Here is a 25,821-nt window from a genome sequence, read left to right on the forward strand (position 1 = left end):
GCATTTGTTGCGCCTCTTCTAGAGGCTGCTTTTCTGCTGCTACTCTTCTTCTTCTTCTTCTTCGAGTATCTTTTCAGGGATTATCAACACGGTGGTGATAGATGGCCTGTTGTGGGGTATATTAGTGTGTAAATAAGGCTGGTAAGAGAGGGTTACTCTAAATCTATGTTTACAGCGGGTGGTCAGGGGTTTCTTGTGGGTCTTTTAATATGTTGATGATGTTTTGTTTGATCTGAAAATTGATAAGTAGGTAAAGGGTAGTGCAAGGTAGGTCGTAGTTGTGTTGTTTGTGGTGGTTGTTGCTTGCAAGTGGTGGTTCGAGGAGAGTAAACTGACCCGCGAAAACGTCCTACTTTGACTCTCTTCTGATTTGTTTTAACCTCCAATTAACTCCTCTTGAACCACTTCTTGAAACGAACAACCTGTAGACACCTCGTTTCCACACCTCCCACCAACCACTCAGTTGTGATTGGGCCGCATGTTTTATCATGCGGAGCAATTTATGACATTTCGTAAGTTCCTCAACACATGATAGCTCCAATAGTCAAGTCAACCTCATGGTCGTCATCTACGCACTGATACGATCGTTTTGACAGTAATTAGAGTTCATTTGGGGTCCGGTTAAAAAACCGCTTCCATTTTCTAAACCGTCTTAAACCCGAGTCGGAATATTATGGAATTTTCCGAAGTATTATTCCTAAATATTATCTTTTATCACGAAAATATCTACCTTGCGGAATAGTAAGCCTACATCTTCCCTAATTTCTATATCAACCGCGGAAATCTTTCTTGCTGAGGAGAAAACTGCCTAAAAGAGAACGCAGTAGGTTATGCGCGTCTTAGAAGGGTCACAGTTCCTGCTGCGCCTCTTCCTGGGCTATTTTTTCTCCAGTTTTGATATTTCTTCCGGATTTCTTTCCTAATTCTACTTTTACCATAATTCCTCCACGTGATTAGTATAAATAGAGGCCTCCGCCTCACATATTTTTTCTCACGTGAGTGTCCGCCCTTCTCTCCTCTTTGCATTCTAAGACCGCGCTCTTGCTTTTTGACGCCTACGTGCTTGCTCTACGCAACCACGTATGCTCAGATCATTCGGAGTACCAGTCACGTTTGTATGACCGACCAATTTGACCACTGCACTTTAATCAACTCAATCAATTTGTTCTAAATCCTCTTAAGAGGGCACTTTTGTATTACATCGAGTCGAGCAATCATTAATACGACAAATTAGTTAATCTCGCTTCGTCAAACATGTAAGTCTGAGGGTGTAAAATCCCAATTTTATTTATTACATTTTATTTTGTACAAATTAATGTACAGATTTATATCGCAAGTACGCTCAAAACCGCTTTCAAATCATCCTTCCAAACCTATTTTTCAAAACAGCAGCGAAAGACGTCGTAGAAGAAACGCATCAGCAGATGCGCCTTCTGGAATAGTCACAACATTTGTTGCGCCTCTTCTAGAGGGTGCTTTTCTGCTGCTACTCTTTTTCTTCTTCTTCGAGTATCTTTTCAGGGATTATTAACACGGTGGTGATAGATGGCTTTTTGTGGGGTATATTAGTTTGTAAATAAGGCTGATCATAGAGGGTTGCTCTAAATCTGTGTTTACAGCGGGTGGTCAGGGGTTCCCTGTGGGTCTTTTAATATGTTGATGATGTTTTGTTTGATCTGATATTTGATAAGTAGGTAAAGGGTAGTGCAAGGTAGGTCGTAGTTGTGTTGTTTGTGGTGGTTGTTGCTTGCAAGTGGTGGTTCGAAGAGAGTAAACTGACCCACGAAAAAGTCCTACTTTGACTCTCTTATGATTTGTTTTAACCTCCAATTAACTCCTCTTGAACCACTACTTGAAACGAACAACCTGTAGACACCTCGTTTCTACACCTCCCGCCAACCACCCAGTTATGATTGGGCCGCATGTTTGATCATGCGGAGCAATTTATGACATTTCGTAAGTTCGTCAACACGTGATAGCTCCAATAGTCAAGTCAACCTCATCGTCGTCATCTACGCGCCGATACGATCGTTTTGAGATTAATTAGAGTTCATTTGGGGCCCGGGTAAAAAAACGCATCCATTTTCTTAACCGTCTTAAACCCGAGTTGGAATATTATGGAATTTTCCGGAGTATTATTCCTAAATTTTATCTTTTATCACGAAAATATCTACCTTGCGGAATAGTTAGCCTACATCTTCCCTAATTTCTAAATCAACCGCGGAAATTTTTCTTGCTGAGGAGGAAACTGCCTAAAAGAGAACGCAACAGGTTATGCGTGTCTTGGAAGGGTAGCAGTTCCTGCTGCGCCTCTTCCTGGGCTGTTTTTTCTCCAGTTTTCATATTTCTTCCGGATTTCTTTTTTAATTCTACTTTTACCATAATTCCTCCACGTGATTAGTATAAATAGAGGCCTCCACCTCACATATTTTTTCTCACGCGAGTGTCCGCCCTTCTCTCCTCTTTGCATTCTAAGACCGCGCTCTTGCTTTTTGACGCCTACGTGCTTGCTCTACGCGACCACGTATGCTCAGATCATTCGGAGTACCAGTCACGTTTGTATGACCGACCAATTAGACCACTGCACTTTAATCAACTCAATCAATTTGTTCTAAATCTTCTTAAGAGGGCACTTTTGTATTACATCGAGTCGAGCAATCATTAATACGACAAATTAGTTAATCTCGCTTCGTCAAACATGTAAGTCTGAGGGTGTAAAATCCCAATTTAATTTATTACATTTTATTTTGTACAAATTAATGTACGGATTTATATCGCAAGTACGCTCAAAACCGCTTTCAAATCATCCTTCCAAACCTATTTTTCAAAACAGCAGCGAAAGACGTCGTAGATTAAACGCATCAGCAGATGCGCCTTCTGGAATAGTCACAGCATTTGTTGTGCCTCTTCTAGAGGATGCTTTTCTGCTGCTACTCTTCTTCTTCTTCTTCGAGTATCTTTCCAGGGATTATCAACACGGTGGTGATAGATGGCCTTTTGTGGGGTATATTAGTTTGTAAATAAGGCTGGTCAGAGAGGGTTGCTCTAAATCTGTGTTTACAGCGGGTGGTCAGGGGTTTCCTGTGGGTCTTTTAATATGTTGATGATGTGTTGTTTGATCTGAAATTTGATAAGTAGGTAAAGGGTAGTGCAAGGTAGGTCGTAGTTGTGTTGTTTGTGGTGGTTGTTGTTTGCAAGTGGTGGTTCGAGGAGAGTAAACTGACCCACGAAAAAGTCCTACTTTGACTCTCTTCTGATTTGTTTTAACCTCCAATTAACTCCTCTTGAACCACTACTTGAAACGAACAACCTGTAGACACCTCGTTTCTACACCTCCCGCCAACCACACAGTTATAATTGGGCCGCATGTTTGATCATGCGGAGCAATTTATGACATTTCGTAAGTTCGTCAACACGTGATAGCTCCAATAGTCAAGTCAACCGCATCGTCGTCATCTACGCGCCGATACGATCGTTTTGACAGTAATTAGAGTTCATCTGGGGTCCGGGTAAAAAAACGCTTCTATATTCTAAACCGTCTTAAACCCGAGTCGGAATATTATGGAATTTTCCGAAGTATTATTCCTAAATTTTATCTTTTATCACGAAAATATCTACCTTGCGGAATAGTTAGCCTACATCTTCCGTAATTTCTAAATCAATCGCGGAAATCTTTCTTGCTGAGGAGGAAACTGCCTAAAAGAGAACGCAGCAGGTTATGCGCGTCTTGGAAGGGTCGCAGTTCCTGCTGCGCCTCTTCCTGGGCTGCTTTTTTCTCCAGTTTTCATATTTCTTCCGGATTTCTTTCCTAATTCTACTTTTACCATAATTCCTCCACGTGATTAGTATAAATAGAGGCCTCTGCCTCACATATTTTTTCTCACGCGAGTGTCCGCCCTTCTCTCCTCTTTGCATTCTAAGACCACGCTCTTGCTTTTTTACGCCTACATGCTTGCTCTACGCGACCATGTATGCTCAGATCATTCGGAGTAACAGTCACGTTTGCATGACCAACCAATTTGACCACTGCACTTTAATCAACTTAATCAATTTGTTCTAAATCCTCTTAAGAGAGCACTTTTGTATTACATCGAGTCGAGCAATCACTAATACGACAACTTAGTTAATCTCGCTTCGTCAAACATGTAAGTCTGAGGGTGTAAAATCCCAATTTAATTTATTACATTTTATTTTGTACAAATTAACGTACGGATTTATATCGCAAGTACGCTCAAAACTGCTTTCAAAATAATCCTTCCAAACCTATTTTTCAAAACTCCAACGAAAGACGTCATAGAAGAAACGCATCGCGCAGATGCGCCTTCGCAGAATAGTCTTTGACATTTGTTGCGCCTCTTCTAGAGGCTGCATTTCTGCTGCTACTCTTCTTCTTCGAGTATCTTTCCAGGGATTATCAACACGGTGGTGATAGATTGCCTTTTGTGGGGTATATTAGTGTGTAAATAAAATTTGGTTAGAAAGGGTTGCTCTAAACTATGTTTACAAACGGGTGGTCAGGGGTTTCCTGTGGGTCTTTTAATATGTTGATGATGTTTTGTTTGATCTGAAATTTGATAATTAGGTAAAGGTTAGTGCAAGGTAGGTCGTAGTTGTGTTGTTTGTCGTGGTTATTGCTTGCAAGTGGTGGTTTGAGGAGAGTTAACTGACCCACGAAAAAGTCCTACTTTGACTTTCTTATGATTTGTTTTAACCTCCAATTAACTCCTCTTGAACCACTACTTGAAACGAACAACCTATAGACACCTCGTTTCTACACCTCCCGCCAACCACCCAGTTATGATTGGGCCGCATGTTTGATCATGCGGAGCAATTTATTACATTTCGTAAGTTCGTCAACACGTGATAGCTCCAATAGTTAAGTCAACCTCATGGTCGTCATCTACGTGCCGATACGATGGTTTTGACAGTAATTAGAGTTCATTTGGGGTTCGGGTAAAAAACCGCTTCCATTTTCTAAACCGTCTTAAACCCGAGTCGGAATATTATGGAATATTCCGGAGTATTATTCCTAAACTTTATCTTTAATCACGAAAATATCTACCTTGCGGAATAGAAAGCCTACATCTTCCCTAATTTCTAAATCAACCGCGGAAATCTTTCTTGGTGAGGAGGAAACTGCCTAAAAGAGAACGCATCATGTTATGCGCGTCTTGGAAGGGTCGCAGTTCCTGCTGCGCCTCTTCCTGGGCAGCTTTTTTTTCCAGTTTTCATATTTCTTCCGGATTTCTTTCCTAATTCTACTTTTACCATAATTCCTCCACGCGATTAGTATAAATAGAGGCCTCCGCCTCACATATTTTTTCTCACGCGAGTGTCCGCCCTTCTCTCCTCTTTGCATTCTAAGACCACGCTCTTGCTTTTTTACGCCTACGTGCTTGCTCTACGCGACCATGTATGCTCAGATCATTCGGAGTAATAGTCACGTTTGCATGACCGACCAATTTGACCACTGCACTTTAATCAACTCAATCAATTTGTTCTAAATCCTCTTAAGAGAGCACTTTTGTATTACATCGAGTCGAGCAATCACTAATACGACAACTTAGTTAATCTCGCTTCGTCAAACATGTAAGTCTGAGGGTGTAAAATCCCAATTTTATTTATTACATTTTATTTTGTACAAATTAACGTACGGATTTATATCGCAAGTACGCTCAAAACTGCTTTCAAAATAATCCTTCCAAACCTATTTTTCAAAACTCCAACGAAAGACGTCATAGAAGAAACGCATCAGCAGATGCGCCTTCTAGAATAGTCGCAGCATTTGTTGCGCCACTTCTAGAGGCTGCATTTCTGCTGCTACTCTTCTTCTTCTTCGAGTATCTTTCCAGGGATTATCAACACGGTTGTGATAGATTGCCTTTTGTGGGGTATATTAGTGTGTTAATATGGCTGGTTAGAAAGGGTTGCTCTAAACTATGTTTACAGCGGGTGGTCAGGGGTTTCCTGTGGGTCTTTTAATATGTTGATGATGTTTTGTTTGATCTGAAATTTGATAATTAGGTAAAGGTTAGTGCAAGGTAGGTCGTAGTTGTGTTGTTTGTCGTGGTTATTGCTTGCAAGTGGTGGTTTGAGGAGAGTTAACTGACCCACGAAAAAGTCCTACTTTGACTTTCTTATGATTTGTTTTAACCTCCAATTAACTCCTCTTGAACCACTACTTGAAACGAACAACCTATAGACACCTCGTTTCTACACCTCCCGCCAACCACCCAGTTATGATTGGGCCGCATGTTTGATCATGCGGAGCAATTTATTACATTTCGTTAGTTCGTCAACACGTGATAGCTCCAATAGTCAAGTCAACCTCATGGTCGTCATCTACGCGCCGATACGATCGTTTTGACAGTAATTAGGGTTCATTTGGGGTCCGGGTAAAAAACCGCTTCCATTTTCTAAACCGTCATAAACCCGAGTCGGAATATTATGGAATATTCCGGAGTATTATTCCTAAACTTTATCTTTTATCACGAAAATATCTACCTTGCGGAATAGTAAGCCTACATCTTCCCTAATTTCTAAATCAACCGCGGAAATCTTTCTTGGTGAGGAGGAAACTGCCTAAAAGAGAACGCATCATGTTATGCGCGTCTTGGAAGGGTCGCAGTTCCTGCTGCGCCTCTTCCTGGGCTGTTTTTTCTCCAGTCTTCATATTTCTTCCGGATTTCTTTCCTAATTCTACTTTTACCATAATTCCTCCATGTGATTAGTATAAATAGAGGCCTCTGCCTCACATATTTTTTCTTACGCGAGTGTCTACCCTTCTCTCCTCTTTGCATTCTAAGATCGCGCTCTTGCCTTTTGACGCCTACGTGCTTGCTCTACCCGACCACGTATGCTCAGATCATTCGGAGTACCAGTCACGTTTGCATGACCGACCAATTTGACCACTAGACTTTAATCAACTCAATCAATTTGTTCTAAATCCTCTTAAGAGGGCACTTTTGTATTACATCGAGTCGAGCAATCACTAATACGACAACTTAGTTAATCTCGCTTCGGCAAACATGTAAGTCAAAGGGTGTAAAATCCCAATTTTATTTATTACATTTTATTTTGTACAAATTAACGTACGGATTTATATCGCAAGTATGCTCAAAACAGCTTTCAAAATCATCCTTCCAAACCTATTTTTCAAAACTGCAGCGAAAGACGTCATTGAAGAAACGCATCGCAGATGCGCCTTGCAGAATAGTCGCAGACATTTGTTGCGCTTCTTCTAGAGGCTGTACGCTACTCTTCTTTCTCTTTTTTTCTTTTCTTCTTCTTCTTCTTCTTCTTCTTCTTCTTCTTCTTCTTCTTCTTCTTCTTCTTCTTCTTCTTCTTCTTCTTCTTCTTCTTCTTCTTCTTCTTCTTCTTCTTCTTCTTCTTCTTCTTCTTCGAGTATCTTTCCAGGGATTATCAACACGGTGGTGATAGATTGCCTTTTGTGGGGTATATTAGTGTGTAAATAAGGCTGGTTAGAAAGGGTTGTTCTAAATCTATGTTTACAGCGGGTGGTCAGGGGTTTCCTATGGGTCTTTTAATATGTTGATGATGTTTTGTTTGATCTGAAATTTGATAATTAGGTAAAGGGTAGTGCAAGGTAGGTCGTAGTTGTGTTGTTTGTCGTGGTTGTTGCTTGCAAGTGGTGGTTCGAGGAGCGTAAACTGACCCACGAAAAAGTCCTACTTTGACTCTCTTCTGATTTTTTTTAACCTCCAATTAACTCCTCTTGAACCACTACTTAAAACGAACAACCTGTAGACACCTCGTTTCTACACCTCCCGCCAACCACCTAGTTATGATTGGGCCGCATGTTTGATCATGCGGAGCAATTTATGACATTTCGTAAGTTCGTCAACACGTGATAACTCCAATAGTCAAGTCAACCTCATGGTCGTCATCTACGCGCCGATACGATCGTTTGTGAGTAATTAGAGTTCATTTGGGGTCCGGGTAAAAAACCGCTTCCATTTTCTAAACCGTCATAAACCCGAGTCGGAATATTATGGAATATTCCGGAGTATTATACCTAAATTTTATCTTTTATCACGAAAATATCTACCTTGCGGAATTGTAAGCCTACATCTTCCCTAATTTCTAAATCAACTGCGGAAATCTTTCTTGGCGAGGAGAAAACTGCCTAAAAGAGAACGCAGCAGGTTATGCGCGTCTTGGAAGGGTCGCAGTTCTTGCTGCGCCTCTTCCTGGGCTGTTTTTTCTCCAGTTTTCATATTTCTTCCCGATTTCTTTCCTAATTCTACTTTTACCATAATTCCTCCATGTGATTAGTATAAATAGAGGCCTCCGCCTCACATATTTTTTCTTACGCGAGTGTCTGCCCTTCTCTCCTCTTTGCATTCTAAGATCGCGCTCTTGCCTTTTGACGCCTACTTGCTTGCTCTACCCGACCATGTATGCTCAGATCATTCGGAGTAGCAGTCACGTTTGCATGGCCGACCAATTAGACCACTATACTTTAATCAACTCAATCAATTTGTTCTAAATCCTCTTAAGAGGGCACTTTTGTATTACATCGAGTCGAGCAATCACTAATACGACAACTTAGATAATCTCGCTTCGTCAAACATGTAAGTCTGAGGGTGTAAAATCCTAATTTTATTTATTACATTTTATTTTGTACAAATTAACGTACGGATTTATATCGCAAGTACGCTCAAAACCGCTTTCAAAATCATCCTTCCAAACTTATTTTTCAAAACTGCAGCGAAAGACGTCATTGAAGAAACGCATCAGCAGATGCGCCTTCTGGAATAGTCGCAGCATTTGTTGCGCTTTTTCTAGAGGTGCATTTACTTTGCTTTCTTCTTCTTCTTCTTCTTCTTCTTCTTCTTCTTCTTCTTCTTCTTCTTCTTCTTCTTCTTCTTCTTCTTCTTCTTCTTCTTCTTCTTCTTCTTCTTCTTCTTCTTCTTCTCCTTCTTCTCCTTCTTCGAGTATCTTTCCAGGGATTATCAACACGGTGGTGTTAGATTGCCTTTTGTGGGGTATATTAGTGTGTAAATAAGGCTGGTTAGAAAGGGTTGTTCTAAATCTATGTTTACAGCGGGTGGTCAGGGGTTTCCTGTGGGTCTTTTAATATGTTGATGATGTTTTGTTTGATCTGAAATTTGATAATTAGGTAAAGGGTAGTGCAAGGTAGGTCGTAGTTGTGTTGTTTGTCGTGGTTGTTGCTTGCAAGTGGTGGTTCGAGGAGAGTAAACTGACCCACGAAAAAGTCCTACTTTGACTCTCTTCTGATTTTTTTTAACCTCCAATTAACTCCTCTTGAACCACTACTTGAAACGAACAACCTGTAGACACCTCGTTTCTACACCTCCCGCCAACCACCCAGTTATGATTGGGCCGCATGTTTGATCATGCGGAGCAATTTATGACATTTCGTAAGTTAAATCAACACGTGATAACTCCAATAGTCAAGTCAACCTCATGGTCGTCATCTACGCGCCGATACGATCGTTTTGTGATAATTAGAGTTCATTTGGGGTCCGGGTAAAAACCGCTTCCATTTTCTAAACCGTCATAAACCGAGTCAGAATATTATGGAATATTCCGGAGTATTATACCTAAATTTTATCTTTTATCACGAAAATATCTACCTTGCGGAATGGTAAGCCTACATCTTCCCTAATTTCTAAATCAACTGCGGAAATCTTTCTTGGCGAGGAGAAAACTGCCTAAAAGAGAACGCAGCAGGTTATGCGCGTCTTGGAAGGGTCGCAGTTCTTCTTTGCGCCTCTTCCTGGGCTGTTTTTTCTCCAGTTTTCATATTTCTTCCCGATTTCTTTCCTAATTCTACTTTTACCATAATTCCTCCATGTGATTAGTATAAATAGAGGCCTCCGCCTCACATATTTTTTCTTACGCGAGTGTCTGCCCTTCTCTCCTCTTTGCATTCTAAGATCGCGCTCTTGCCTTTTGACGCCTACGTGCTTGCTCTACCCGACCATGTATGCTCGGATCATTGAGTAGCGATCACGTTTGCATGGCCGATCAATTAGACCACTATACTTTAATCAACTCAATCAATTTGTTCTAAATCCTCTTAAGACTCGTTGTGTGAACTATTTGTCCTTGTTTATTAGTAAATGTGACTCGTTGTGTGAACCATTTACCCTTGTTCATTAGTCCTCTTGACTCGTTGTGTTAAACAATTGTACTTGTTCATTAGTCCATGTGAGTCGTTGTGTGAACCATTTGTCCTTGTTCATTAGTGCTTGTGACTCGTTGTGTTAAACAATTGTACTTGTTCATTAGTCCATGTGAGTCGTTGTGTGAACCATTTGTCCTTTTTCATTAGCCCTTGTGACTCATTGTGTGAACCATTTGTCCTTGTTCATTAGTCCAAGTGACTCGTTGTGTGAACCATTTGGCTTGTTCATTAGCCCTTGTGACTCGTTGTGTGAACTATTTGTCATTGTTTATTAGTAAATGTGACTCATTGTGTGAACCATTTATCCTTGTTCATTCGTCCTTGTGAGTCAATGTGTTAAACAATTGTACTTGTTCATTAGTCCATGTGAGTCGTTGTGTGAACCGTTTGTCCTTGTTCATTAGCCTTTGTGACTCTTTGTGTGTACCATTTGTCCCTGGTCATTAGTCTCTGTGACTCGTTGTGTGTACCATTTGTCCTTGTTCATTAGTCCTTGTGACTCGTTCTGTGAACCATTTGTTCTTGTGAATTTGTCCATGTGACTCGTTGTGTGAACCATTTGTCCTTGTTTATTAGTCTTTGTGACTCGTTGTGTTGAACAATTGTAATTAATCATTAGTAAATGTGACTCGTTTTGTGAACCATTTATCTTTGTTCATTAGTCCTTGTGACTCGTCGTGTTAAACAATTGTACTTGTTCATTAGTCCATGTGAGTCGTTGTGTGAACCAGTTGTCCTTGTTCATTAGTCCTTGTGACTCGTTGTGTGAGCCATTTGTCCTTGTTCATTAGTCTATGTGACTCGTTGTATGAACCATTTATCCTTGTTCATTAGCCCTTAAGACTCGTTGTGTGAACTATTTGTCCTTGTTTATTAGTAAATGTGACTCGTTGTGTGAACCATTTACCCTTGTTCATTAGTCCTCTTGACTCGTTGTGTTAAACAATTGTACTTGTTCATTAGTCCATGTGAGTCGTTGTGTGAACCATTTGTCCTTGTTCATTAGTCCTTGTGACTCTTTGTGTGTACCATTTGTCCTTGTTCATTAGTCTATGTGACTCGTTGTGTCTACCATTTGTCCTTGTTCATTAGTCCTTGTGACTCGTTCTGTGAACCATTTGTTCTTGTTCATTTGTCCATGTGACTCTTTGTGTGAACCATTTGTCCTTGTATATTAGACTTTGTGGCTCGTTGTGTTGAACAATTGTAATTGTTCATTAGTCCGTGTGACTCGTTCTGTGAACCATTTGTCCATGTTCATTAGTCCTTGTGACTCGTTGTGTTAAACAATGGAACTTGTTCATTAGTCCATATGACTCGTTGTGTGAACCATTTGTCCTTGTAAATTAGTCCTTGTGACTCGTTGTGTATACCATTTATCTTTGTTCATTAGTCCTTATGAGTCGTTTTGTGTACTATTTGTCCTTGTTCATTAGTGCTTGTGACTGGTTGTGTTAAACAATTGTACTTGTTCATTAGTCCATGTGAGACGTTGTGTGAACCATTTGTCCTTTTTCATTAGCCCTTGTGACTCGTTGTGTGAACCATTTGTTATTGTTCATTAGTCCAAGTGACTCGTTGTATGAACCATTTGGCTTGTTCATTAGCCCTTGTGACTCGTTGTGTGAACTATTTGTCATTGTTTATTAGTAAATGTGACTCATTGTGTGAACCATTTATCCTTGTTCATTCGTCCTTGTGAGTCGTTGTGTTAAACAATTGTAGTTGTTCATTAGTCCATGTGAGTCGTTGTGTGAACCATTTGTCCTTGTTCATTAGCCTTTGTGACTCTTTGTGTGTACCATTTGTCCGTGTTCATTAGTCTCTGTGACTCGTTGTGTGTACCATTTGTCCTTGTTCATTAGTTCTTGTGACTCGCTTCGGAACCATTTGTTCTTGTGCATTTGTCCATGTGACTCGTTGTGTGAACCATTTGTCCTTGTTTATTAGTCTTTGTGACTCGTTGTGTTGAACAATTGTAATTAATCATTAGTAAATGTGACTCGTTTTGTGAACCATTTATCTTTGTTCATTAGTCCTTGTGACTCGTCGTGTTAAACAATTGTACTTGTTCATTTGTCCTTGTGACTCGTTGTGTTAAAACAATTGTACTTGTTCATTAGTCCATGTGACGTGTTGTGTGAACCATTTGTCCTTGTTCATTAGTCCTTGTGACTCTTTGTGTGTACCATTTGTCCTTGTTCATTAGTCTATGTGACTCGTTGTGTCTACCATTTGTCCTTGTTCATTAGTCCTTGTGACTCGTTCTGTGAACCATTTGTTCTTTTTCATTTGTCCATGTGACTCTTTGTGTGAACCATTTGTCCTTGTATATTAGACTTTGTGGCTCGTTGTGTTGAACAATTGAAATTGTTCATTAGTCCGTGTGACTCGTTGTGTGAACTATTTGTCCATGTTCATTAGTCCTTGTGACTCGTTGTGTTAAACAATTGTACTTGTTCATTAGTCCATATGACGCGTTGTGTGAACCATTTGTCCTTGTAAATTAGTCCTTGTGACTCGTTGTGTATACCATTTATCTTTGTTCATTAGTCCTTATGAGTCGTTTTGTGAACTATTTGTCCTTGTTCATTAGTGCTTGTGACTCGTTGTGTTAAACAATTGTACTTGTTCATTAGTCCATGTGAGTCGTTGTGTGAACCATTTGTCCTTTTTCATTAGCCCTTGTGACTCGTTGTGTTAAACAATTGTTCTTGTGCATTAGTCCATGTGACTCGTGGTTGAACGATTTGTCCTTGTTTATGAGTCTTTGTGACTCGTTATGTTGAACAATTGTAATTAAGCATGAGTAAATGTGACTCGTTGTGTGAACCATTTATCTTTGTTCATTAGTCCGTGTGACTCGTTGTGTGAACCATTTGTCCATGTTCATTAGTCCTTGTGACTCGTTGTGTTAAACAATTGTACTTGTTCATTAGTCCATATGACTCGTTTTGTGAACTATTTGTCCTTGTTCATTAGTGCTTGTGACTCGTTGTGTTAAACAATTGTACTTGTTCATTAGTCCATGTGAGTCGTTGTGTGAACCATTTGTCCTTTTTCATTAGCCCTTGTGACTCATTGTGTGAACCATTTGTCCTTGTTCATTAGTCCAAGTGACTCGTTGTGTGAACCATTTGGCTTGTTCATTAGCCCTTGTGACTCGTTGTGTGAACTATTTGTCATTGTTTATTAGTAAATGTGACTCATTGTGTGAACCATTTATCCTTGTTCATTCGTCCTTGTGAGTCAATGTGTTAAACAATTGTACTTGTTCATTAGTCCATGTGAGTCGTTGTGTGAACCGTTTGTCCTTGTTCATTAGCCTTTGTGACTCTTTGTGTGTACCATTTGTCCCTGGTCATTAGTCTCTGTGACTCGTTGTGTGTACCATTTGTCCTTGTTCATTAGTCCTTGTGACTCGCTCGTGAACCATTTGTTCTTGTGAATTTGTCCATGTGACTCGTTGTGTGAACCATTTGTCCTTGTTTATTAGTCTTTGTGACTCGTTGTGTTGAACAATTGTAATTAATCATTAGTAAATGTGACTCGTTTTGTGAACCATTTATCTTTGTTCATTAGTCCTTGTGACTCGTCGTGTTAAACAATTGTACTTGTTCATTAGTCCATGTGAGTCGTTGTGTGAACCAGTTGTCCTTGTTCATTAGTCCTTGTGACTCGTTGTGTGAGCCATTTGTCCTTGTTCATTAGTCTATGTGACTCGTTGTATGAACCATTTATCCTTGTTCATTAGCCCTTAAGGAAGGAAGAACTTAGCTTTTATTATCGTCTCAAGGTAAGATCATCTTATAATTTAATGTATAGATTTTATAACTATTATAACTCATTTCTTAGATCACAGGTTCTTCAATACAATATCACAGGTTATTCAAAAAAATATCAAACAAAAAAAAAATAGTTGCGCAAAAAAAAATAAAAAAAAATATATAATTTTTTTTTTGGACAGGTCCGACTTTTCGTGATATTGCATTGAAGAAGCTGTTATATTGTATTCAAATCCTCATTCTACAAATATTTAGGAGTTCTCACCCGATCCCAACTTTCTCTCTCTCTCTCTCTCTCTCTCTCTCTCTCTCTCTCTCTCTCTCTCTCTCTATCTCTCTCTCTCTCTCTCTCTCTCTCTATCCTTCTTGTACAATAGACAAGGCAATGGAGGTGACCAGAGTAATGGTGGAAAAATATTTGGAACAGCAACTACGGTGCAAGGGAATGGGGAGAAGGGTAATTAGTTAGTTAGGAGATTAATAATTTATGGGCATTTAAGATACCCGTAGCTTTTAAATAAAAGTATCTAGTTTCAAACTTCGGGAAGAAGTTTATTTTAGTGGGGTAGAATGTGATACTAAAATTATTTTGAGTTATTATAACTTTGCTTCTGTGGTTTTATACGATTGTTTATGCTTTATATATTATACATGTGCGATTATCTTTATAATATAAGTGTGTGATGATAGCATTTTTGTTGGAATGTATGTATAGAGTTAATGCTTAGGTAGTCTGAGGGAACTTCGGGGACGAAATTCTTTTTAAGGACGGAAGACTGTAATACCTCGTAATTTGATGGAATTCATATTTACGTTTCAATCATTTTTAATAATTAATTATGACGTTTATAATTAATAATTGTGAATAAGACGGAATGATATAATAAAATAACAAGTAATAGAATAATGAGTCTGGACGGCAATTGAATAATATACGATAATTCATATAATAATAATAAACGATAATTATGATATAATAATAATTGTAATAATAATATTCATAATAATAATAATAATAATAATGTTATACATATGGTAATTAGTAATTTCCTAATTAGTTTCCTAAAGACGACCTTTTTACTAGTATAAAAGCAAGGCATGATCTACATAACAGGTTTTATTCACATATTTTTACACATAGAGAGATTTAGGACTTAAGGAAGGAAGAACTTAGCTTTTATTATCGTCTCAAGGTAAGATCGTCTTATAATTTAATGTATTGATTTTATAACTATTATAACTCATTTCTTAGATCACAGGTTCTTCAATAGAATATCACATGTTATTCGAAAAAATATCAAACAAAAAAAATAGTTGCGCAAAAAAAAATAAAAAAAAAATATATAATTTTTTTTTTTTGGACAGGTCCGACTTTTCGTGATATTGCATTGAAGAAGCTATTATATTGTATTCAAATCCTCATTCTACAAATATTTAGGAGTTCTCACCCGATCCCAACTTTCTCTCTCTCTCTCTCTCTCTCTCTCTCTCTCTCTCTCTCTCTCTCTCTCTCTCTCTCTCTCTCTCTCTCTCTCTCTCTCTCTCTCTCTCTCTCTCTCTATCCTCCTCGTACAATAGACAAGGCAATGGAGGTGAGCAGAGTAATGGTGGAAAAATATTTGGAACAGCTAGTACGGTGCAAGGGAATGGGGAGAAGGGTAATTAGTTAGTTAGGAGATTAATAATTTATGGGCATTTAAGATACCCGTAGCTTTCAAATAAATGTATCTAGTTTCAAACTTCGGGAAGAAGTTTATTTTAGCCGGGTAGAATGTGATACTAAAATTATTTTGAGTTATTATAACTTTGCTTTTGTGGTTTTATACGATTGTTTATGCTTTATATATTATACATGTGCGATTATCTTTATAATATAAGTGTGTGATGATAGCATTTTTGTTGGAATGTATGGAGTTAATGCTTAGGTAGTCTGAGGGAACTTCGGGGATGAAATTCTTTTTAAGGACGGAAGACTGTAATACCTCGTAATTTGATGGAATTCATATTTACGTTTCAAGCATTTTTAATAATTAATTATGACGTTTATAATTAATAATTGTGAATAAGACGGAATGATATAATAAAATAACAAATAATAGAATAATGAGTTGGGACGGCAATTGAATAATATTAATATACGATAATTAATATAATAATAATAAACGATAATTATGATATAATAATAATAGTAATAATAATACTCATAATAATAATAATAATGTTATACATATGGTAATTAGTAATTTCCTAATTAGTTTCCTAAAGACGACCTTTTTAATAGTATAAAAGCAAGGCATGATCTACATAACAGGTTTTATTCACATATTTTTACACATAGAGAGATTTAGGACTTAAGGAAGGAAGAACTTAGCTTTTATTATCGTCTCAAGGTAAGATCGTCTTATAATTTAATGTATTGATTTTATAACTATTATAACTCATTTCTTAGATCACAGGTTCTTCAATACAATATCACAGGTTATTCGAAAAAATATCAAACAAAAAAATAGTTGCGCAAAAAAAAATATATAATTTTTTTTTGGGCAGGTCCGACTTTTCGTGATATTGCATTGAAGAAGCTGTTATATTGTATTCAAATCCTCTACAAATATTTAGGAGTTCTCACCCGGTCCTCTCTCTCTCTCTCTCTCTCTCTCTCTCTCTCTCTCTCTCTATCCTCCTCGTACAATAGACAAGGCAATCGAGGTGACCAGAGTAATGGTGGAAAAATATTTGGAACAGCTAGTACGGTGCAAGGGAATGGGGAGAAGGGTAATTAGTTAGTTAGGAGATTAATAATTTATGGGCATTTAAGATACCCGTAGCTTTTAAATGAAAGTATCTAGTTTCAAACTTCGGGAAGAAGTTTATTTTAGGGGGGTAGAATGTGATACTAAAATTATTTTGAGTTATTATAACTTTGCTTCTGTGGTTTTATACGATTGTTTATGCTTTATATATTATACATGTGCGATTATCTTTATAATATAAGTGTGTGATGATAGCATTTTTGTTGGAATGTATGGAGTTAATGCTTAGGTAGTCTGAGGGAACTTCGGGGATGAAATTCTTTTTAAGGACGGAATACTGTAATACCTCGTAATTTGATGGAATTCATATTTACGTTTCAATCATTTTTAATAATTAATTATGACGTTTATAATTAATAATTGTGAATAAGACGGAATGATATAATAAAATAACAAGTAATAGAATAATGAGTCGGGACGGCAATTGAATAATAATAATAATATACGATAATTCATATAATAATAATAAACGATAATTATGATATAATAATAATTGTAATAATAATATTCATAATAATAATAATGTTATACATATGGTAATTAGTAATTTCCTAATTAGTTTCCTAAAGACGACCTTTTTACTACTATAAAAGCAAGGCATGATCTACATAACAGGTTTTATTCACATATTTTTACACATAGAGAGATTTAGGACTTAAGGAAGGAAGAACTTAGATGTTATTATCGTCTCAAGGTAAGATCGTCTTATAATTTAATGTATTGATTTTATAACTATTATAACTCATTTCTTAGATCACAGGTTCTTCAATAGAATATCACATGTTATTCGAAAAAATATCAAACAAAAAAAATAGTTGCGCAAAAAAAAAATAAAAAAAAATATATAGTTTTTTTTTTTGGACAGGTCCGACTTTTCGTGATATTGCATTGAAAAAGCTATTATATTGTATTCAAATCCTCATTCTACAAATATTTAGGAGTTCTCACCCGATCCCAACTTTCTCTCTCTCTCTCTCTCTCTCTCTCTCTCTCTCTCTCTATCTATCCTCCTCGTACAATAGACAAGGCAATGGAGGTGAGCAGAGTAATGGTGGAAAAATATTTGGAACAGCTAGTACGGTGCAAGGGAATGGGGAGAAGGGTAATTAGTTAGTTAGGAGATTAATAATTTATGGGCATTTAAGATACCCGTAGCTTTTAAATAAATGTATCTAGTTTCAAACTTCGGGAAGAAGTTTATTTTAGCGGGGTAGAATGTGATACTAAAATTATTTTGAGTTATTATAACTTTGCTTTTGTGGTTTTATACGATTGTTTATGCTTTATATATTATACATGTGCGATTATCTTTATAATATAAGTGTGTGATGATAGCATTTTTGTAGGAATGTATGGAGTTAATGCTTAGGTAGTCTGAGGGAACTTCGGGGATGAAATTCTTTTTAAGGACGGAAGACTGTAATACCTCGTAATTTGATGGAATTCATATTTACGTTTCAATCATTTTTAATAATTAATTATGACGTTTATAATTAATAATTGTGAATAAGTCGGAATGATATAATAAAATAACAAGTAATAGAATAATGAGTCGGGACGACAATTGAATAATAATAATAATATACGATAATTCATATAATAATAATAAACGATAATTATGATATAATAATAATAGTAATAATAATACTCATAATAATAATAATAATGTTATACATATGGTAATTAGTAATTTCCTAATTAGTTTCCTAAAGACGACCTTTTTAATAGTATAAAAGCAAGGCATGATCTACATAACAGGTTTTATTCACATATTTTTACACATAGAGAGATTTAGGACTTAAGGAAGGAAGAACTTAGCTTTTATTATCGTCTCAAGGTAAGATCGTCTTATAATTTAATGTATTGATTTTATAACTATTATAACTCATTTCTTAGATCACAGGTTCTTCAATACAATATCACAGGTTATTCGAAAAAATATCAAACAAAAAAATAGTTGCGCAAAAAAAATATATATAATTTTTTTTGGACAGGTCCGACTTTTCGTGATATTGCATTGAAGAAGCTGTTATATTGTATTCAAATCCTCATTCTACAAATATTTAGGAGTTCTCACCCGGTCCTCTCTCTCTCTCTCTCTCTCTATCCTCCTTGTACAATAGACAAGGCAATGGAGGTGACCAGAGTAATGGTGGAAAAATATTTGGAACAGCTACTACGGTGCAAGGGAATGGGGAGAAGGGTAATTAGTTAGTTAGGAGATTAATAATTTATGGGCATTTAAGATACCCGTAGCTTTTAAATAAAAGTATCTAGTTTCAAACTACGGGAAGAAGTTTATTTTAGCGGGGTAGAATGTGATACTAAAATTATTTTGAGTTATTATAACTTTGCTTCTGTGGTTTTATACGATTGTTTATGCTTTATATATTATACATGTGCGATTATCTTTATAATATAAGTGTGTGATGATAGCATTTTTGTTGGAATGTATGGAGTTAATGCTTAGGTAGTCTGAGAGAACTTCGGGGACGAAATTCTTTTTAAGGACGGAAGACTGTAATACCTCGTAATTTGATGGAATTCATATTTACGTTTCAAGCATTTTTAATAATTAATTATGACGTTTATAATTAATAATTGTGAATAAGACGGAATGATATAATAAAATAACAAGTAATAGAAAAATGAGTCGGGACGGCAATTGAATAATAATAATAATATACGATAATTCATATAATAATAATAAACGATAATTATGATATAATAATAATTGTAATAATAATATTCATAATAATAATAATGTTATACATATGGTAATTAGTAATTTCCTAATTAGTTTCCTAAAGACGACCTTTTTACTACTATAAAAGCAAGGCATGATCTACATAACAGGTTTTATTCACATATTTTTACACATAGAGAGATTTAGGACTTAAGGAAGGAAGAACTTAGCTTTTATTATCGTCTCAAGGTAAGATCGTCTTATAATTTAATGTATTGATTTTATAACTATTATAACTCATTTCTTAGATCACAGGTTCTTCAATAGAATATCACATGTTATTCGAAAAAATATCAAACAAAAAAAATAGTTGCGCAAAAAAAAAATATATATATATATATAATTTTTTTTTTTGGACAGGTCCGACTTTTCGTGATATTGCATTGAAGAAGCTATTATATTGTATTCAAATCCTCATTCTACAAATATTTAGGAGTTCTCACCCGATCCCAACTTTCTCTCTCTCTCTCTCTCTCTCTCTCTCTCTCTCTCTCTCTCTCTCTCTCTCTCTCTCTCTCTCTCTCTCTCTCTCTCTCTCTCTCTCTCTCTCTATCCTCCTCGTACAATAGACAAGGCAATGGAGGTGAGCAGAGTAATGGTGGAAAAATATTTGGAACAGCTAGTACGGTGCAAGGGAATGGGGAGAAGGGTAATTAGTTAGTTAGGAGATTAATAATTTATGGGCATTTAAGATACCCGTAGCTTTTAAATAAATGTATCTAGTTTCAAACTTCGGGAAGAAGTTTATTTTAGCGGGGTAGAATGTGATACTAAAATTATTTTGAGTTATTATAACTTTGCTTTTGTGGTTTTATACGATTGTTTATGCTTTATATATTATACATGTGCGATTATCTTTATAATATAAGTGTGTGATGATAGCATTTTTGTTGGAATGTATGGAGTTAATGCATAGGTAGTCTGAGGGAACTTCGGGGATGAAATTCTTTTTAAGGACGGAATACTGTAATACCTCGTAATTTGATGGAATTCATATTTACGTTTCAATCATTTTTAATAATTAATTATGACGTTTATAATTAATAATTGTGAATAAGTCGGAATGATATAATAAAATAACAAGTAATAGAATAATGAGTCGGGACGACAATTGAATAATAATAATATACGATAATTCAGATAATAATAATAAACGATAATTATGATATAATAATAATAGTAATAATAATACTCATAATAATAATAATAATGTTATACATATGGTAATTAGTAATTTCCTAATTAGTTTCCTAAAGACGACCTTTTTAATAGTATAAAAGCAAGGCATGATCTACATAACAGGTTTTATTCACATATTTTTACACATAGAGAGATTTAGGACTTAAGGAAGGAAGAACTTAGCTTTTATTATCGTTTCAAGGTAAGATCGTCTTATAATTTAATGTATTGATTTTATAACTATTATAACTCATTTCTTAGATCACAGGTTCTTCAATACAATAACACAGGTTATTCGAAAAAATATCAAACAAAAAAATAGTTGCGCAAAAAAAAATAAAAAAAATATATAATTTTTTTTTGGACAGGTCCGACTTTTCGTGATATTGCATTGAAGAAGCTGTTATATTGTATTCAAATCCTCATTCTACAAATATTTAGGAGTTCTCACCCGGTCCTCTCTCTCTCTCTCTCTCTCTCTCTCTCTCTCTCTCTCTCTCTCTCTCTCTATCCTCCTCGTACAATAGACAAGGCAATGGAGGTGACCAGAGTAATGGTGGAAAAATATTTGGAACAGCTAGTACGGTGCAAGGGAATGGGGAGAAGGGTAATTAGTTAGTTAGGAGATTAATAATTTATGGGCATTTAAGATACCCATAGCTTTTAAATAAAAGTATCTAGTTTCAAACTTCGGGAAGAAGTTTATTTTAGGGGGGTTGAATGTGATACTAAAATTATTTTGAGTTATTATAACTTTGCTTCTGTGGTTTTATACGATTGTTTATGCTTTATAAATTATACATGTGCGATTATCTTTATAATATAAGTGTGTGATGATAGCATTTTTGTTGGAATGTATGGAGTTAATGCTTAGGTAGTCTGAGGGAACTTCGGGGACGAAATTCTTTTTAAGGACGGAAGACTGTAATACCTCGTAATTTGATGGAATTCATGTTTACGTTTCAAGCATTTTTAATAATTAATTATGACGTTTATAATTAATAATTGTGAATAAGTCGGAATGATATAATAAAATAACAATTCATAGAATAATGAGTCGGGACGGCAATTGAATAATAATAATAATATACGATAATTCATATAATAATAATAAACGACAATTATGATATAATAATAATAGTAATAATAATATTCATAATAATAATAATAATGGTATACTTATGGTAGTTAGTAATTTCCTAATTAGTTTCCTAAAGACGACCTTTTTACTAGTATAAAAGCAAGGCATGATCTACATAACAGGTTTTATTCACATATTTTTAAACATAGCGAAATTTAGGACTTAAGGAAGGAAGAACTTAGCTTTTATTATCATCTCAAGGTAAGATCGTCTTATAATTTAATGTATTGATATAATAACTATTATAACTCATTTCTTAGATCACAGGTTCTTCAATACAATATCACAGGTTATTCGAAAAAATATCAAACAAAAAAATAGTTGCGCAAAAAACAATAAAAAAAATATATAATTTTTTTTATGGACAGGGCCGACTTTTCGTGATATTGCATTGAAGAAGCTATTATATTGTATTCAAATCCTCATTCTACAAATATTTAGGAGTTCTCACGCGATCCCAACTTTCTCTCTCTCTCTCTCTCTCTCTCTCTCTCTCTTTCTCGTTCTCTCTCTCTCTCTCTCTCTCTCTCTATCCTCCTCGTACAATAGACAAGGCAATGGAGGTGAGCAGAGTAATGGTGGAAAAATATTTGGAACAGCTAGTACGGTGCAAGGGAATGGGGAGAAGGGTAATTAGTTAGTTAGGAGATTAATAATTTATGGGCATTTAAGATACCCGTAGCTTTTAAATAAAAGTATCTAGTTTCAAACTTCGGGAAGAAGTTTATTTTAGGGGGGTTGAATGTGATACTAAAATTATTTTGAGTTATTATAACCTTGCTTCTGTGGTTTTATACGATTGTTTATGCTTTATATATTATACATGTGCGATTATCTTTATAATATAAGTGTGTGATGATAGCATTTTTGTTGGAATGTATGGAGTTAATGCTTAGGTAGTCTGAGGGAACTTCGGGGACGAAATTCTTTTTAAGAACGGAAGACTGTAATACCTCGTAATTTGATGGAATTCATGTTTACGTTTCAAGCATTTTTAATAATTAATTATGACGTTTATAATTAAGAATTGTGAATAAGTCGGAATGATATAATAAAATAACAAGTAATAGAATAATGAGTCGGGACGGCAATTGAATAATAATAATAATAATATACGATAATTCATATAATAATAATAAACGACAATTATGATATAATAATAATAGTAATAATAATATTCATAATAATAATAATAATGTTATACATATGGTAATTAGTAATTTCCTAATTAGTTTCCTAAATACGACCTTTTTACTAGTATAAAATCAAGGCATGATCTACATAACAGGTTTTATTCACATATTTTTAAACATAGCGAAATTTAGGACTTAAGGAAGGAAGAACTTAGCTTTTATTATCATCTCAAGGTAAGATCGTCTTATAATTTAATGTATTGATTTTATAACTATTATAACTCATTTCTTAGATCACAGGTTCTTCAATACAATATCACAGGTTATTCGAAAAAATATCAAACAAAAAAATAGTTTAAAAAAAACAAAAAAAAATATATAATTTTTTTTATGGACAGGTCCGACTTTTCGTGATATTGCATTGAAGAAGCTGTTATATTGTATTCAAATCCTTATTCTACAAATATTTAGGAGTTCTAACGCGATCCCAACTTTCTCTCTCTCTCTCTCTCTCTCTCTCTCTCTCTCTCTCTCTCTTTCTCGCTCTCTCTCTCTCTCTCTATCCTCCTCGTACAATAGACAAGGCAATGGAGGTGACCAGAGTAATGGTGGAAAAATATTTGGAACAGCTAGTACGGTGCAAGGGAATGGGGAGAAGGGTAATTAGTTAGTTAGGAGATTAATAATTTATGGGCATTTAAGATACCCGTAGCTTTTAAATAAAAGTATCTAGTTTCAAACTTCGGGAAGAAGTTTATTTTAGGGGTTAGAATGTGATACTAAAATTATTTTGAGTTATTATAACTTTGCTTCTGTGGTTTTATACGATTGTTTATGCTTTATATATTATACATGTGCGATTATCTTTATAATATAAGTGTGTGATGATAGCATTTTTGTTGGAATGTATGGAGTTAATGCTTAGGTAGTCTGAGGGAACTTCGGGGACGAAATTCTTTTTAAGGACGGAAGACTGTAATACCTCGTAATTTGATGGAATTCATGTGTACGTTTCAAGCATTTTTAATAATTAATTATGACGTTTATAATTAATAATTGTGAATAAGTCGGAATGATATAATAAAATAACAAGTAATAGAATAATGAGTCGGGACGACAATTGAATAATAATAATAATATACGATAATTCATATAATAATAATAAACGACAATTATAATATAATAATAATAGTAATAATAATATTCATAATAATAATAATAATGTTATACATATGGTAATTAGTAATTTCCTAATTAGTTTCCTAAAGATGACCTTTTTACTAGTATAAAAGCAAGGCATGATCTACATACAGGTTTTATTCACATATTTTTACACATAGCGAAATTTAGGACTTAAGGAAGGAAGAACTTAGCTTTTATTATCATCTCAAGGTAAGATCGTCTTATAATTAAATGTATTGATTTTATAACTATTATAACTCATTTCTTAGATCACAGGTTCTTCAATACAATATCACAGGTTATTCGAAAAAATATCAAACAAAAAAATAGTTGCGCAAAAAAAAATTAAAAAAATATATAATTTTTTTATGGACAGGTCCGACTTTTCGTGATATTGCATTGAAGAAGCTGTTATATTGTATTCAAATCCTCATTCTACAACTATTTAGGAGTTCTCACGCGATCCCAACTCTCTCTCTCTCTCTCTCTCTCTCTCTCTCTCTCTCTCTCTCTCTCTCTCTCTCTCTATCCTCCTCGTACAATAGATAAGGCAATGGAGGTGACCAGAGTAATGGTGGAAAAATATTTGGAACAGCTAGTACGGTGCAAGGGAATGGGGAGAAGGGTAATTAGTTAGTTAGGAGATTAATAATTTATGGGCATTTAAGATACCCGTAGCTTTTAAATAAAAGTATCTAGTTTCAAACTTCGGGAAGAAGTTTATTTTAGGGGGGTTGAATGTGATACTACAATTATTTTGAGTGAATATAACTTTGCTTCTGTGGTTTTATACGATTGTTTATGCTTTATATATTATACATGTGCGATTATCTTTATAATATAAGTGTGTGATGATAGCATTTTTGTTGGAATGTATGGAGTTAATGCTTAGGTAGTCCGAGGGAACTTGGGGACGAAATTCTTTTAAGGACGGAAGACTGTAATACCTCGTAATTCGATGGAATTCATGTTTACGTTTCAAGCATTTTTAATAATTAATTATGACGTTTATAATTAATAATTGTGAATAAGTCGGAATGATATAATAAAATAACAAGTAATAGAATAATGAGTCGGGACGGTAATTGAATAATAATAATAATATACGATAATTCATATAATAATAATAAACGACAATTATGATATAATAATAATAGTGATAATAATATTCATAATAATAATAATAATAATGTTATACATATGGTAATTAGTAATTTCCTAATTAGTTTCCTAAAGACGACCTTTTTACTAGTATAAAAGCAAGGCATGATCTACATAACAGGTTTTATTCACATATTTTTAAACATAGTGAAATTTAGGACTTAAGGAAGGAAGAACTTAGCTTTTATTATCATCTCAAGGTAAGATCGTCTTATAATTTAATGTATTGATTTTATAACTATTATAACTCATTTCTTAGATCACAGGTTCTTCAATACAATATCACAGGTTATTCGAAAAAATATCAAACAAAAAAATAGTTGCGCAAAAAACAATAAAAAAAATATATAATTTTTTTTATGGATAGGTCCGACTTTTCGTGATATTGCATTGAAGAAGCTGTTATATTGTATTCAAATCCTCATTCTACAAATATTTAGGAGTTCTCACGCGATCCCAACTTTCTCTCTCTCTCTCTCTCTCTCTCTCTCTCTCTCTCTCTCTCTCTCT

The sequence above is a fragment of the Silene latifolia genome, chromosome 7 (assembly GCF_048544455.1).
Source record: "Silene latifolia isolate original U9 population chromosome 7, ASM4854445v1, whole genome shotgun sequence".
Lineage (NCBI taxonomy): Eukaryota > Viridiplantae > Streptophyta > Magnoliopsida > Caryophyllales > Caryophyllaceae > Silene > Silene latifolia.